This window comes from Pundamilia nyererei, unplaced genomic scaffold (assembly GCF_000239375.1).
Source record: "Pundamilia nyererei isolate P.nyererei 1_Seehausen unplaced genomic scaffold, PunNye1.0 scaffold00986, whole genome shotgun sequence".
Classification (NCBI taxonomy): domain Eukaryota; kingdom Metazoa; phylum Chordata; class Actinopteri; order Cichliformes; family Cichlidae; genus Pundamilia; species Pundamilia nyererei.
Window position 1 is genome coordinate 3,009 of NW_005188387.1, and position 6,308 is coordinate 9,316.

Below are 6,308 nucleotides of genomic sequence, written 5' to 3' on the forward strand. Positions count from 1 at the left end.
ATACAGCTTGGAGTAAGACAACATGCATGAAGAGGATGATGTGGACAAAATACTCATTTGCCTAATAATTCTGCACTCCCTGTAAAGTTAGCCTTGCAGATCTGTATTTATTTTAGCACCACTGGCAAGAGTTTCTAAATTAATCTTACTGACACCAACCATTAGTATGACACTGCAGGCGTGTTTTTGATTTTGATATTCTGTAACAGAGGTGCACAAAGCACTTTGTGAATAGACAAACAGACTGGCCACACAGTAAACACCTGTCAGCCAGTTTGAGATACTGAACAAGGACCATGACGCACTGTCTGCCTTAACAAGGACAATCAACATAGTTTTTTACACATTCAACAAATGTATCAACCTACATTCGTCTCAGCGAAACCAGACAGACAGGTGTGTGACTCACACAAAGCAATGAAGGAAGTTTATTTTCTCATGTGGTGCTATAGTCTGTATGTGAAGGTGTGCTCTTGTATTGTTCCAGGGATTTCTTGATCCATGTTTGAAGTACTGAGTCATAGGTTTTCTTGTAGTTAATCCAGACTACAGTTTGTCAGTTTAATCTGCTCTATCTACTAGTAGCAGGTGTTCTGCCCCTCTGATGTTTCTGTCAATTCCTTTCTGTGCCCGTTTCATGTATTGAGCCATGTGCCTGTTATTCATAGCCACTATGTTGCTTGACAAGAGCTTCCATACTAAGGCAGGTTATTGGCCAGTAGATGGCTGGTAGTTGGATGGGACCAATGCCTTCTGGCGATCCTTGGGCACCAGGACTGTCCGGCATTTGGTTAGCCACTCTGGATGTGTCTTGTCCATTACCAGCAGGTTCATTTGTGCCACCAGACACTGGTGCCTCTTTAGCTTGTAAGTGCGAATCATGTCAGGGCATGGTTCTGTCCAATTCTTCATACAATATTGGCGACTCTGTCTTGGATGTCTGCCACTGCGATGGTTATTGGATACTATTCAGAGAGTTTGCTCTAGTCTGCTCTTAGATCTACTAGCCACTGAGCAGTGTCGCTATTAGTGGTGTGCGGATCGATATTGAAATATCAATTCTTCCGATACCAGTAATTTATGTTCTAGAATCGATTCTCATATTAAAATATTGATATTTTAGTACTTTGGGAAAAATTTGTAGTTTTTTATTAACAGGAACACAGTGGAAAGAAACTGTATCATTCGGATCGTCTAAATTGGAAGGAACTACTTCCTGGCCAGGGGCCTTTCGTAGTCATATGCAAAATATGGCTGTATAAATGTGTCGCAGCCCCTGGCCAGTGTTGCCAACTCCTCAGTAAGGAAAATCGCTATTGGCTATCCTAAAAATCTCTAGAAGTCGCTATAGCATAATCGCCTAATTTGCATAATTGGTCATGCTAATGTAATTGTAACCCACGTTGTAGGAGAGAGAAAAAGAAGAGACATAAAGTGAGTAAAAAAACGTCCTAAATGCATTTAGAATTTATTTAGAACTACAAATTAAATTTCTTTTAGCGATTATTGTTTTTTTTAATGTCCCAATTCCAACCCTCCTCCTTTATCTGGGCTTGGACCGGCAAAAGTGACCCGAAAAAGGCACTCTGGTGGAGTTACTTTGTGTATGTGTGTGTGTGTGTGTGTGTGTGTGTGTATGTGCGTGTGCGTGTGTGTGTTTATAAGTAGTTTTAAACCTCGTGATCCACAAAACAACATAACAGTAAAAGAAGAACTGATTGCGTTACAGTCATTGCGGGAGCAGAGGTTTCACTCATGCACGATCATTTGCAGTTTGGACGCATAGGTGGGAACATTTCCTGCCCTGATAGCAGCTGGGGGAGGACTATCCTCCGCCCGTGAGCGCTTTGGCACGGGCGAGGTGCCCACAGCAGCACCTGCTGCTTGTTGAGAAGAACGATACACACTTTCACGTCAAAAAATTGTCATAAATAAGCCTCCAATAACACCAGAAAAAGTCACCAGATTTGATTTCATTTTATAATTTTCCAAACAGGTTTTAATCAGGTTCGTACAGTTGTTGGGTTCGGGGACCTTAGTTTTACTGCAACTTAGTATAGTATGGTACTGTAACATGTAGCTGACTAATGAACTGAATGAAACAAAACATGTAATAATCACAACCTACAGTTTTGAGATTTTCTTTTTCTTATTATTTTCTTGTAATATTACATTTTTGCTTCATTTCTATTTTTTCCTAAAATTATTATAAATAACAGCACTAGTAATATACAACATGATTTAAAATAAATAGTTTAATATGTTATATCGCAAATGCAAACTCATGTGTTAATTATGTCTCAAAAGCCTTCAATTAAAGGTGTGATTATATAGTGTGAGTGTTGCTGGGCCCTGAGTTAATATGTTACCAAACAACAAAACACAAATATATTCTCCTTCCCCAGATCATCTGAGGTGTTCAACATGGGGCCTCACTCTTTTCCAGCAATAAGAAAACTAAAAAACAAACCAATTAATGATCTGAATAAAGTGAGATTATACCCACAGAGTCCAATTAACATGAAAAAAAGAAAACAGACAAGGGAATACATTCTGTGTATTTACAGGAACACACCAGAAGTTCACTTCATCCACTTTATGTTAGTTACACAGATATCTAAACAAATAACTATCAGATGAGTACCACAACTTTGGAACTTTTATAGCACTGGTAATATGTATAATAATACATAATACATAATAATTCACATAAACTTACCACAAAAAATAAACCATGTTTGGCTCATTGTTTCTTTTCTGCAACAATGGTTCTTGGCAATAAATTTTATACAACTGGAAAGCCCATTTATTTGCTTTTTACCAATGAACAATAAAATATGAAATTTTTCATCAAACAAATTGAATGACAAATAATGATTAAAAAAAAAAAACCTGCATGACATCCTAAGAAAATATCACAAACTAATAAAATAAAGCAGATATGTTTCTGGATCCAGGAGCTAAATTCATGCATATTATGAGAGAAATTTTCAGCTTTGGCACCCCTGTTTGGTTTTCTGTTTGTAAACACCTGTCAGCCAATTTGAGGTACTGAACGAAGACCATGAAGCACTGTCTGCCTCAACAAGGACAATCATCAACACATTGAAGTTTATCAAGTGTATGATCTACATTTCTCTCAAAGAAACCAGACAGACAGGTTTGTGACTCAGAAAAAGCAATCAAGGAAGTTGTTTTCTCATTTGATGCTGTAGTCTGTATGTGAAGGTGTGCTGCAAAATGATTATGCTCTCCTGACAAGAGGCTTTACAGACGGCAACAACGGCAAAAGGTAATCAACTTAATGTAGAATTTCCATTACTCAGTGTCTTTTATATTGTATTATTATTCCTCATATCTTCAGACCAATTTTATAGAAATATCCTAGAATGTTTACCAACATATCTAATATCTAGCTATTTTGCATTTACTGCTATTCAATAAGCAGTATTCAATAGTATACTGCTATTGAATACTGCTAAAAACAAACAAATAATTAACTTTGCAAGCAAACAGCAATAAATTAAATATTTTGAATGTTTGCCATCTGTTATCGTATGACAGCTGAGACAAGCTTACAACTCCTGCTACCCTGAATAGGGTATGTTGAGGAAGACGGATGGATTAATGGATGGATGACTGGAGATAATACACTTTTCAATTCAGGAACAAACATCAATAACATCAATAACCGATCTGAGACAGTCTCAGGGGTACACATGCGCATTAACTTATTAGTTTCCTTTTAAAATAAATTATAAGACAACAATCTTATTAGTAAGGTTGAACTCTTGGGGTATAATGCTGCTAAGAACTGTGAAACATTTATCGGGTTCATGATCCAGAACAACTAATAAACATGGGCACATTTCAGCAAACCAAACGCCATCTTCACCTAAACTTAGACTAATCTCATTGTTACGTTTTTATGTCTGTGTCATTTCTCTAACTTAACGAAATTCTACTCACACTGTGCTGCTAAAGTCAAAAGTGAGTGTTTAAATTCTTTACCACTGCTGTACATATAAACTTTATTTTAATGCACTTAGTATGTATTGCACAACACAGTGTCTTTGTTTCAAAGTCTGACATAATTAGGGATGGGTATCGAAACCCGGTTCTTGTTGAGAACCGGTTCCCACTGTTTCAATTCCTTGAAATTGTTTGCCATTTTTGCAAATGATTCCCTTATCGATTCCAGTCACCTCGAATGATGTCACCACGTTGCGGAGCGTCATTTACCTGTCAGGAAACACGGTGCCTAAGCAGCTCAAACGCTCAAATGTTTTGTTATGCTTTATGAGAACAGGGCAACTTGCAATACTTGCAAAGTAGATATTTCATTTAAGGGAGGAAACACTATGAATATGCAAAAGCATTTGCTCACAAAACACGCGAGGACCTTAAATGAATGTCGTGTTTTTAACCCTCTCAGGCTCAAATTAAGTTTTTTGTTGCTAATGCACAACCAAGTCCTGCAGTGGTACTTCTGAGTAAAACAAACTCATAAAATATGTATGTGGGGTAATCAGGTTGTAAGTTTTTAACTGTTGCAAATCGGCAACGCCTGTCTCGAGACAGTTAATTCCGCCCCGGACTCGTGAATCTCAACCCAGCAGCAGCGGTAACGTTGCACGTCCTCTCCCGTTAATGCGGCAGGTAAATATTCAACTAACGGTGCATATTATGTTAGCGCGATCTGCCTTATTACAAAACCTGCCATTACTGTGCATTGCATTTAGGTGACCATGATGAGAGAGAGCCTCTCTCATCATGGTCAGAGTCTGGCTGGCTCAGATGCTGGCAGTTCTCGCTGCAGTCTACGGGTAGTGTCTCCTTTCAGGCCAGGATAGACAAATGTCACCGAGCAGTGACTAAGTTTGAGGTAAAAGGCTTGCACTGTTAGGAGTTGGGTTCTGGTTATGTGGTGTTTTTGTCTGTATGTGTTTTTTGGTGCCTCCCTTTTTGTATAGGTAGGCGGGGCAGTGAGTGACTGAACCTGGCACACCTGTTACTCATCAGATGCAGTAGCGGTTTTTGATACGGGCAACACGGGCGGTTGCCTCCCAGTCAACACACATATGTGGGGCCCAAATAGGGAGCAGCAGGGCTAATATTTGGGGCCCACTTGGGAAACCCAACTAGGGTCCAGCTAATTTTGTCCTCAGTTTCCATGGTGGCCCCAAATGTGTTTTCCTAGATGGGTTTATGCTGGGTCCGAGATAAGCCCCAAATCAGGCCCAGCCAACAAATGAGTATGGGGCCCAGATGGGTAGAAGCGGGTCTGATGGTTGGGGCCCACTTGGGTTACCAACCTGGGACCCAGCTATTTTTGTCTTCAGTTTCCATGGTGGCCCCAAGTGTGTTTGTCCAGATGGAATTTTGGATAATGAAAGTAAGCTATAATTTAAATCACCTGTACAACAAAGCCAGTTTATCTTTTTTTTTCCTACAGTTTATAGGAAAAACAAATGCAGCAAACCACAGCTTCTCACTCATTCACCAATCCATTGGTCCTGAAAGAAATAAAATAAAATAAAAAATTAGTGCATTTTTACAAACAAAATCAGATTTGCGATAGTACTGGAGTTGTTTTGGAGGTTGTGCTGTTCGAGTTGTTTGACCTCCTACATTGAACTCTTTGAAGACCATGAGTATTCATGGAAACAGAAAAGCTATTTACAAAAGGATTTACCAAGTAGGCACTCAAAAATACATACATGAGGTGATCAGGGGAAGTGGAAACACATGAGGACACAGCTGACTAGAATGAAACATAATGACATTAAAGGGGAGAGTAAGACTAAACACGTAGTACAAAGAAACACAAGACCTTTCAAAGTAAAATAGGAGCCATGGGGACACGAGCCAACAGGGAATACTTAACACAGGGATGACTACATAAATGGATCTACTAAACAAGGACTAAAGAAACCTAGAAGCTAATACCAAAAGAAAGAAACAATGAATATCAAAATACAAGGAAAACTCAGAACGCTGAGTCACACAACCCAATACTGTGACACAACTGTGATAAGAAAATTAAAAGATCAGTTACTATTTTCTTATCTAAGAACAGGAAAGATTATTGGCACTCGAAAATTCTCATAATGTATATAGACCATCAGTTTGGGTTTTTTTTGTTTGTTTTTTTGCTTAGAATTACAAGTTGTTGACTTTGACAATGTTTGAAGTTAAACATTTTTAAAACTCGTTTGCATGCTAACAAATATACATTGACAGGCTGGTATGATCCAAATACATTTAAACAAGTTGAGCAGCACATTATCTGGAAGGCAGAAAACCTT